This window comes from Enhydra lutris, unplaced genomic scaffold (assembly GCF_002288905.1).
Source record: "Enhydra lutris kenyoni isolate GAN:26980312 unplaced genomic scaffold, ASM228890v2 scaffoldscaffold20, whole genome shotgun sequence".
NCBI classification, from domain to species: domain Eukaryota; kingdom Metazoa; phylum Chordata; class Mammalia; order Carnivora; family Mustelidae; genus Enhydra; species Enhydra lutris.
Window position 1 is genome coordinate 661,139 of NW_019154104.1, and position 10,278 is coordinate 671,416.

Consider the following 10,278-nt stretch of genomic DNA (forward strand, 5'->3'; position numbering starts at 1 on the left):
TATCAGGGAGATCATATGATAGTTGTCCTTCTCCGATTAACTTATTTCGCTAAGCGTAATACCCTCTAGTTCCATCCACGTCGTCGCAAATGGCAAGATTTCATTTCTTTTGATGACTGCATACTATTCCATTGTATATATAAATACCACATCTTCTTTATCCTAGAATGAATTAGGTTCTTTCCATAGTTTGACTATTGTGGACATTATCCAAAGCTCACTTTTACGTGAGCGCATCTCCCAATCTGTGGATTCCCTCGGTACTCTGAGTTGAGCAGTCTGGTTCTAGCTCCACATGTCATCACTTTACCTGTGTCAGAGCGAAGATGAGCCTTAACCAGCAGCAGAGACTTCCTGTTCCTGCTCTTGTGCCATGACTAGGTGAGAGATGCCTGGAAGAAGTGCCAAGCTATGGTCTGTGAACTGCTGAAGCCAAGTGTTCAGAGCTGGGAAAGGGAGAACATTCTTTACATCTTTCTCTACTTTACCTTCATCCTTTAGTACCGCAAAGCTTTCCAGTCCCCTTCCGTGAAACCATGCAACACTGAACAGGAACAAAGTATGTGGTTTAAGGTTTAAAGTCTCCACTTTAGACAGAAGTAAAAGCCCTCCATTAACCACCTCCTTTCAAGATGACCAAAGCATGCACTGGTCAGATCAGAAGGAAAGAGATGGAGCCCTAGGTGTAGCTGGGATTAGGAAAGCTGGAGCTTGGGTTCTTTAAGAAAACACAAGCCAGGGGCGCCTGGGTGGCTCAGTGGGTTAAAATCTCTGCCTTTGGCTCGGGTCGTGATCCCAGAGTCCTGGGATGGAGGGAGCCTGCTTCCCTTCCTCTCTCTCTGCCTGCCTCTCTGCCTACCTGTGATCTCTGTCTGTCAGACAAATAAATAAAATCTTTTAAAAAAAAGTTCTTTAATAAAAAAAAAAAAAAAGAAAGAAAGAAAGAAAAAGAAAACACAAGCCATCCTGGGGCACCTGGGTAGAGCTGGGGTTGAGCCACTGACTCTTGGTGTCAGCTCAGGTGGTGATCTCAGGGTTGTGGGATCTGTCCCTACATCAGGTTCCATGCTCAGTGCAGAGTCTGTATGAGATTCTCTTTCCCCCTCCCGCTCTGTCTCGTTCAAATAAATAAATTTTTAAAAAAGAAAGAAAGAAAACAAGCCATGCTGACCACTAGATGGCGCTGAGAGACAGCCTCCCCTGTCCTGGCTAGCTGCTGGTCGAATTGGGGACTTTGAGAAGGAAGACAGATTATGTTGCCTGGATTAAACCCCTTTCTTAAAAAGGAGCTGGCAAAGACGGCCTCCCATAAGATCTAAGACCTGACATTGGTAAAGCCGCTGAGTCTGAGCACAGCGATGGTAAGCATGACAGATGAAGGTTTGATTGACCAAAGCAGATAATTGACCAATCAGTTTCATAACTAAACCCCTGGGGGAAGGAGTGAGGAAGAGCTGCAAAGGTTAGGTTTTCTCATTCTTTCCAGGTGTTTCACATCCTGCCATCCCTGTGAATTCAGGGGCATTTGTCGGCTTGCTCTGACAGGAACCACTCAGCCTAGAACATGCCCTGCAAGGGAGCTCTCCTGTCCCTGAAGCAAAGGACTCCTGTTCATCGCCCTGCATGTAGATCTCTGCCTCCAGTGAAGCAGCCACTCAGAGGAGGGGAGACTGAGGGGCACAAAGAGGCCCTCCACAGTCCAGTTTGCCCAGGACTGAGCCACATGTTCCTTGCTGCTCTCCCTCCCTTCCTCCCCAGTCCACAGTGGACACTCACCAAGCACGTACTCAATATATGAAAGCAGAACCCCAGCCCACCAGACCTCTCCCATGATCTGTCGTCAGCTGAAGAAGTAATAATAAAGGCCAGCGTCTACTCAGCACTTGCTATCTGCCAGGACTGAGCTAAGTGGCAGAGCTGGGATTTGAACTCTGGAAGTAGAAGCCCAGGGGCGACACACTGTAGCCTTAAGAACTCACATATCTGAAGCTGCCACACACTGAGAGGCAGAAAAGGGGCTGAGGAGCCACGACCAGCTCCCTGACTAGCCTGAGTTCCCTTCGCTTCTTAGAACCCCAAAGTCTCTTCCCTCATAGGCCCCCGACGCTGCTGGAGAACCTGCCACTGACTTGAAGCGGGTCCCTCCTGCCCCATGATGGGAGCCACGATTGTTTTCAACTGTGATGAAAGCAGATGGAGAAATAAGACAGTTGGTTTAAAGCTTGATGTTCTTTAACATCGCCTGGGTGGCTCAGTGGGTTAAAGCCTCTGCTTCGGCTCAGGTCATGATCTCAGGGTCCTGGGGAATCAGGCTGTCTGCTCAGTAGGGAGCTTGCTTCCCTCTCACTCCCTGCTTGCCTCTCTGCCTATTTGTGATCCCTCTCTCTGTGTCAAATAAATAAATAAATAAAATCTTTTTTTTTAAAAAGGTTTTTTTTTTCTTTTAAGATTTTATTTATTTATTTGAGAGAGAGAGAGAGAGACAGAGAGAGAGAGGGGAGAGGGGAGGTCAGAGGGAGAAGCAGACGCCCCATGGAGCTGGGAGCCTGATATGGGACTCGATCCCAGGACCCTGGGATCATGACCTGAGCTGAAGGCAGTCGCTTAACCAACTGAGCCACTCAGGTGCCCCAACAAATAAATAAAATCTTTAAAAAAAAAAAAAACAAAAAAAACTTGATGTTCTAAGTTCTACAATGATTAAAAAAAAAAAAATCCCACTTTGATGACTGGATTTACCCAGTTCTCATTCCCTGAGCTCTATCAGCTCCCCTCTCAGTTTCTCTTCCTATCTACCATCCCCTCTTCCCCCTCCCAACCCCCAACCCACTGACCCTCCTCCGCCTGGCTCTCTCTTGCTTGCAGAGCCTGCAGCTGCACTGGACAGATCATTTTGCATTGATACATTTTGTAATTGCATCAGTTCTGCCCTGTGCTCCCCTCTGGAGCTGTTGTTCCTCTCTGAGAAGATGATGGCGTATGACAAACCAGTCAATACCAGGCACCCTATTGGTCTAAGAATCATGAAAATACAGACCCTGGGCCTACTGATCTCAATGTGCTGATCTCAACCCATATTTTTAATCAGTGGTCCCGGTGTTTTATGATATAAGGTTGGATGGGGAATCACTGCTTTCCCTCTCATTGGGGTCCTTTGTGACTAGTCCTTCCTTCCACCTATTGCTCTTTGTTAGCTTCCAAGTCTCTAGTCTTTGGGCTCCTTGCTAGTCCTTTATACTTCCATTTAGTAACACTTAGTAGGTGCATATGATATGCCGGACACTGGGGCAGACCCTTTATTTCCATCTTCACATTTTCTGTCCATTCCTGTTTTACAAATGAAAAATCTCTCCCTTCCCTCTCTGCCTGACTCTGTCTGGCTCTGGACAGCTGGACCCACAGCTGGACTGGATAGGTCATTCGCCATGCTCCCCGCCTGGAAGACCCAGGATTCAATGGCAGGCATGTCTGGTTTTGAAGTCTCTGTCCTGAGTTCCTTGGTCACACTTGCCACACTTTGTTTCCTCACACAGTGCCTAGAAAATGATAACTACTCCATAATATTTGTTCCTAAATAACTGAATTAATAAATGAAAGAAGAGTCCGTGCCCAAGAGACCCCCCCCCCCCCCGATCCGATACACACACCCACAGAATTCTGCCTCTGGACCATTTCATTTCCTTCCTACCCTGCATCTCTCTACATGTCTGATCACTGTCTTCCAAGATCCCCTGTACTGGACAATGACTCTGAGCTTCTCTGCCCCAGCCCCTGGTTACCCTGGCTGCTCCCAGAGATTCAGCAGTAGAAATAGTATCCCAAATTCTCTGTAACCCAAGAGCTGCCAGACTCTGTCCCGGGCTCCTGAGATAGAAGGCTGCACCAGGACTAGCCCCTGGGCTCCTGGGATTCTGAGGCCCCTTCTCCGTCTCTTCTTCCTCCCTTTTCCTCTTTAGTCTCCTTCCAACAACAACTGAGAACCAGGCCCTGGGAGCAGAAGAAGGGGTGCTTGATTTGGGAGGGTTTCAGTGAAGCAGAAGGGCTTTCTTTGGAATGTCCTACTCAGAGAATACAAGTGGTGTTGGGAATTGGGTTTCCTAGAATGCCCAGGACATAGGAAGATGAATTGTCCAACATTTCACCAGTTCTCCTAGAGCTATTACTATCTCTCAAGACATCTTTCTTATCTATTGCAATCTTGCAACAGAGAGAGCTCCTTGAGACCACCTCTTGACCTTGTGCAAGATACTAGGGACCTGGGAGAGTATCTGATAAACATTAGACCTCCAGCAAATATTTGTCCAAAAAATGAATAACAAAGGCTACCATCTATACAGCACTTGGTACCTGCCAGACACAACACTTTCTCATTTAATCCTTTCTAAAACCATCAGAGGCAAGCTTTATTATCTTCATTTGGCAAATGAGGAATTAATTAAGCACCTGCCCCAAGGTTACATTAGCACAGACATGGTAGAGATGGGATGGGAACTGATGTTTCCCGGTTCTGTGGCCCCCATTCTTCCCCACAGTACTGCCCAGGAAACCAAGCACAGACTAGGATGCTGTTATAGTGACTCTGTAGGAATTTATTTTTTAACCATTTCAGTCTCAAACACATGCTGTGTGTATATAACGCCCAGAGAGGTTAGTTATCATTTGTAGTATTCTAATCAGGAACCCACACTCTAGAGGGTGGTTTCATAAGCACTTAAATGGCATCAAAGCCTACACCAGCGGCCTCAATGTGCTGGAGGTATGCTAGAGGTTTTCGAAAGGAGTTAGCTGGAAAGACCATCCAGGCCCTCGCATGAATAATGTGTAGGGACCAGACCAGGCCAACACCCTGACTCCCCTTGAAGCATGTTGTAGGAATTTTTGTGCCTGCTTGCTAATAAATGTGTAGCTGGCAGAATTTTGGCCATTCTTACTATCCCACCTGTAGGAGGTTATGGAGGAAGAGATGAATGGTCTACACTCTCCTCTCATCTCCACAGGCCGTGGGTTTAGGACCCTGATAAGCGCCAAAGGACCAAATTGGTTCAGACCTGTTCACAGTGAGTGGCCACCAAGGCCTCTCGGAAAAGTAAAAGGAGACTCTCAGCTTCAGTGACCCAACTGAGCCTTGGACTCTGAGCACACAGTGGCTTTCTTCTCTCTGTCTGCTGTGAGGCCACTGTAATAGTAAGTGAACATCAAACAGGAATGAGGTTTAGGTGTGGTGAGAACCATTTCTGCATGGAACCATAAAGGAGTCTGGGGGCTCAGAGCCTTTCCAGCAGGCTCCCACCCGCTTTCCTGCTCTCTCCTCTCTCCCACGACAGCACAGTCAAAGATGGTACCCAAGATGGTTTTTCTTACTTCAGTTTTACAAAGTTCCTCTCTGCTGTGATGACTCTCTCATAATCCTGCCTTTTCCTCAAATTCTCAAATATTCTGACCTGAAAGGTAGCTGTGCTGAGAAAATAATTTCCACACTTTACCACAGGGCAAACTGAGGCCAGAAGCAAGGAGATGTTTTTTCCAAGCTTACAGCTGGGCGTCTAACAGAGTACCTGGAACAACTTATAAGTCAGCGATCATAAATGAATGAATGAACAAATGCATGAGTGAAAGGGAAAAAGAGAAGGAAGGAAAAAGAGAAGGATATCAGCATCAGCTGATATTACTGACTGGATGTGGTCAGTGGCCAGTTTTTCTCAGTCTCAGATCTAAAGAGAGCTACAGAGAAGGTGACTTCAGACAGAAAGATTGTGGGGGAACAGATAGTGTCTCATCATCTCAACCCTTAATTCCAGGGTTAAGTTAGGGGTAGGCCATCCTGGATGGAGGTCTATAGCGATTCATCCCTGGGATGGATGGCATGGGGAAGGCTACAGTTGAGGTGATGGAAGAACCAGGCTTCCCTCACTGAAGGCCACACAGCTGCCTCTACTGACTGGGACCAAGGGGCGTGGTGGAAGAGACCAGAAATCCAACCAGAGTTGGTGGGGAGGTGGGCAGAACCTTCCTGGGCTACCAGCATGGGGTGGCTGGGGTCAGGCAGAGGAGGCGACGTCAGCCAAGAAGGCTGATGGGAAAGTCCCTAGCTTTATTTTTTTTTTAAATTTTTTTAAAAGATTTTATTTATTTATTTGACAGATAGAGATCACATGTAGGCAGAGAGGCAGGCAGAGAGAGAGGAGGAAGCAGACTGATGCGGGGCTTGATCCCAGGACCCTGAGATCATGACCTGAGCCGAAGGCAGAGAGAGGCTTTAACCCACTGAGCCACCCAGGTGCCCCAGTCCCTAGCTTTAGATGGAAAACTCGGCCCAGCCTATGACCTTCCCTGCTAGCGTGGTTGTAGATGACCTACAGCCCCTGAGGAATACTAGGTTCTAGAGTTATAGGATGCACTCTCTCCTTGGAACAGAGGAGGAGATGAGCCCATTCTCCTCTAGGCATCCATTCACTCTGGTGAGTATTAGGTAGAGACTAATAATAAAAGTTGAAAATCTATAAACCTCAGCTATAAGGGACATTATTGGGACAATTAGGGAAATTTTAATATGGTCTGTATGGCAGATGATAATATTGTATCAATGATAGGTTTCCCGAGTATGATGGTATTAAGAGAATACGCTTGTTCTTAGGAAGGTACATGCTGAAGAATTCAGCGGTCAAAGGTCATGAAGTGTACAACCAACTCTCAAACCGTCGAGGAAAAGAATGATATATTATCACATATTATATATAATATGTTAAAATAAATGTAAATGTATAAACACATACACAATATACAATACAAACAGTTAACATGAATATATAACATAATGTAATATAATAGATATCACATAGGTGTAAAGAGAGAGAGCAAATGTAACAACATGTTAACAACTGGTAAACCCAGGCAGAGAGTATAAGGGTGTTTGATGCACTATTTTTTGCAACTTCTGTCAGTTTGGAATTTTCAAAATAAAAGCTGGGGAGGAGGAAGTTTGAGGGAAGAAGAATAGCTCTCACTTCCTGACCAATGCCTGGATCCCCCAATTTATGTAACTCTATTATCCGATTTAATCCTCAAACCAACTCCAGAGAAAGACATTGTGATTCCTGTATTAGAGAAAAGGAAACGGAGCCTGGAGCCAAGGAACTTGCTCCAGTTTACAGAGCTGGGATTGAGACCTAGCCCAAAGGGAGGTCACAGGGAGGTGTGCCTGCTGTGGGGAGAGAGGCTAACACTTCCTCTGAGCCTTTCTGTGAGCTAGCATTGTTTTCAACTCATCTATGCCCGTGAACTCATTTAATCCTCCCTTCCTAAAAGCTTTGTACTTTGTGATGATAAATCATTTAATTCGTGTGGTGGGAGGGAATGAAGAGGCCCTCAAAACACACTAATGGAAGTATAGGTGGGTGCAGCCTCCTCTGAGGGTGATTTGGTTGCATCTATTGAAATTTAAAATTCATACTGTGTTCAGAACCAGCAATTCCACTCCTAACTATTAAACCTTAAAGATAGTCATAGACGTGGACCAAGAAGTATGTGCCTAGATAGTCACTGTAGCAAGGTATGTAATAGCAAAAGATTGGAAACATCCCAAAGATCCATCATGAGGAACACTAGGGAACCCTAAAAACAGTAAGGCATCTCCAAGTGTGCTGATATGCCACACAGAATCAACACATGGTAATGTCAGGAGGAGAAAAGCTGGGGCGCCTGGGTGGCTCAGTGGATTAAAGCCTCTGCCTTAGGCTTGTGTCATGATCCCAGGGCCCTGGGATTGAGCCCTGCATCAAGCCCTGCATCGAGTGCCCCCGCATGGACCCGCATCAAGCCCCAAATTGAGCCCCACATGGAGTCCCCCTGCATTGAGACCCTGCATCGGGGCTCCCTTGCATCTGGCTCTCTGCTCAGCAGGGAGCTTGCTTCCTCCTCTCTCTCTGCCTCCCTCTCTGCCTACTTGTGATCTCTGTCTGTCAAATAAATAAATAAAATCTTCAAAAAAAAAAAAAAAAAGAGGAGGGGCACCTGGGTGGCTCAGTGGGTTAAAGCCTCTGCCTTCAGCTCAGGTCATGATCCCAGGGTCCGGGGATCAAGCCCCACATTGGGCTCTCTGCTCAGCGGGGAGCCTGCTTCCTCCTCTCTCTGCTTGCTGCTCTGCCTACTTGTGATCTCAGTCTGTCAAATAAATAAATAAAATCTTCAGGGAAAAAAAAGAGGAAAAAAGCAAGGGATGCTTCCTTAGTGTTGAAAGGGGGATATAAATAGATATGTATGAATATATTTAAAGTTGACCCTTGAACAATGCCAGAGTGAGGGGTACCAACTTCCACGTAGTCAAAAATCTGAGTATAATTTTGACTCCCCAAAAACTTAACTAGTAGCCTACTGTTGACCAGAAACCTTACCAATAACACAGTTGATTGGCACATAGTTTGTATATGTATTAAATACTGTATTCTTACAATAATACTGAAATTTTCTTGATTTTTTTTTGGTATTTCTAGGTATGTGGTTTTTTGAAATTATCACAAATCTCCAAAAATTTTTCAAAAAATAATTCATATATATTTATTTAAAAAGATCCATGTAGGCACTCAGTTGGTTAAGCATCCGCCTCTTGATTTTGGCTCAGGTTATGATCTCAGGGGCATAAGATCCAAGCCTGCGTTGTGCCCTGTGCTCACTGGGGTGTCTGCTTGAGATTCTCACTCTCCCTCTCTACCCCTCCCCCACTTAAAATAAATAAATAAATCTTCTTTAAAAGACCTCTGTATAAGTTGGACTGCACAATTCAAATCCATGCTATTCAAGGGTCTGCTGTATATGTATTTATGCATATTTATGAATAAAATATCTTGAAAGGAAATTTTGTGTTTGGGGAGGAGTGATCTGGGGGACAAGGGCAGGATAAAGGTAGACATTTTTCATCATTAGCTCCTCCATATTATTTGAAATGTGTGTACATGATTAGCTATTCAAGGTAGATGAAGGCACGAATAAAGGATTGAGTCACTCTTAACTTTGGGCTTACGCTTTGGGCTCCCTAAGGCATCTTCCTGAGTGTTGAAGGGATAGCCAAGGCCTGTGTCCCATAATCTGGGGTTGATCTCAGTCCCCAGGAGCTATGAATCCATTTGCAAGTTCAGCATCCCCCCCCCCCCCCCCCCCCCCCCCCCCCCCCCCGCGCGCATCCCATTGGCCCAGTTGAGCTTTGGCCCTTGGCCTCCTGACCTATTGAGACCAGCTTTCTAAAGTACCTGGGTCTCAAACTTCTGCATGAGAATTGCCTGGGGAGCTTGTTAGCTGGGTGACCTGGCAGCCTCACCTCCAGCGATTCAAATTCAGACTTGGGGTGGAGCCAGGGGATCCTTCATCAAGACCTGGAGTGAGTCTTCCAAAATCCTTTGGGAGAAATGGGCCCTGCTGGTGTTGGCCTCTGTTCAGGCCTGGACAGAGAGCCTGTAGGATTAGGGAAGAAAGCAGTCCTTCCCTGCAATATTCTCTATATTCATCTTCTTTACCAAAAGTTGAGTGTTCCAGGGGCGCCTGGGTGGCTCAGTCCATTAAGCGCCCGCCTTCGGCTCAGGCGTCCTGGTTTGGAGCCCTGAATCAGGCTCCCCGCTCAGCAGCAGGAGTCTGCTTCTGGCTTGTCCTCTGCCTCCTACCTCTGCTCATGCTCTCTTTCTCCCTATCAAATAAATAAATAAAATCTAAAAAATAAAATAAAATAAAATTGAGTGTTCCAGTCCCCTCTGGGTGTAGGATTGTACTGCCGAGCTGAGGGACTGCAAGTCGTTGAAGAACAAGGGTAAGAAGACCTCTTTGCAGCTGCCCAAGCTGTCCCGCTGGCCTTCTGGCTCCTTGGCCGCTTCTTTAACATAAATAATGCACATACATACATACATACATACATAAGCAAGCCAAGTTACCCTGTCGCTTGTGGTGACTTTTTTCTTCCCCCAAAATTACCAATCAGTGCATTGGTCTGGCAGTGGGACAGACTGTTGGAAATAGGGACTTCTCCAAATATCCGGGCGTTACCGTTCTCAGAAGTTGCCAGCAAATGCTGGAACCTCCTTGGAGGTGCGGGGGGAAGGTCTGGTCTTGCGCCCCATTCTGCGAGGGTCCCACGCAGCCCGAGGGTTGAGCAGGTCTCGCGGCACCCGACCGCCCTTCGCGGCAGCCGGTGCGGTGCCTCGCGGAGAGCTCGGGGCCGGAGCCGGCAGACCCCCGCCGCCTTCCCCGCCAGACCCCCGCCGCCTTCCCCGCCAGACCCCCGCCGCCTTCCCCGCC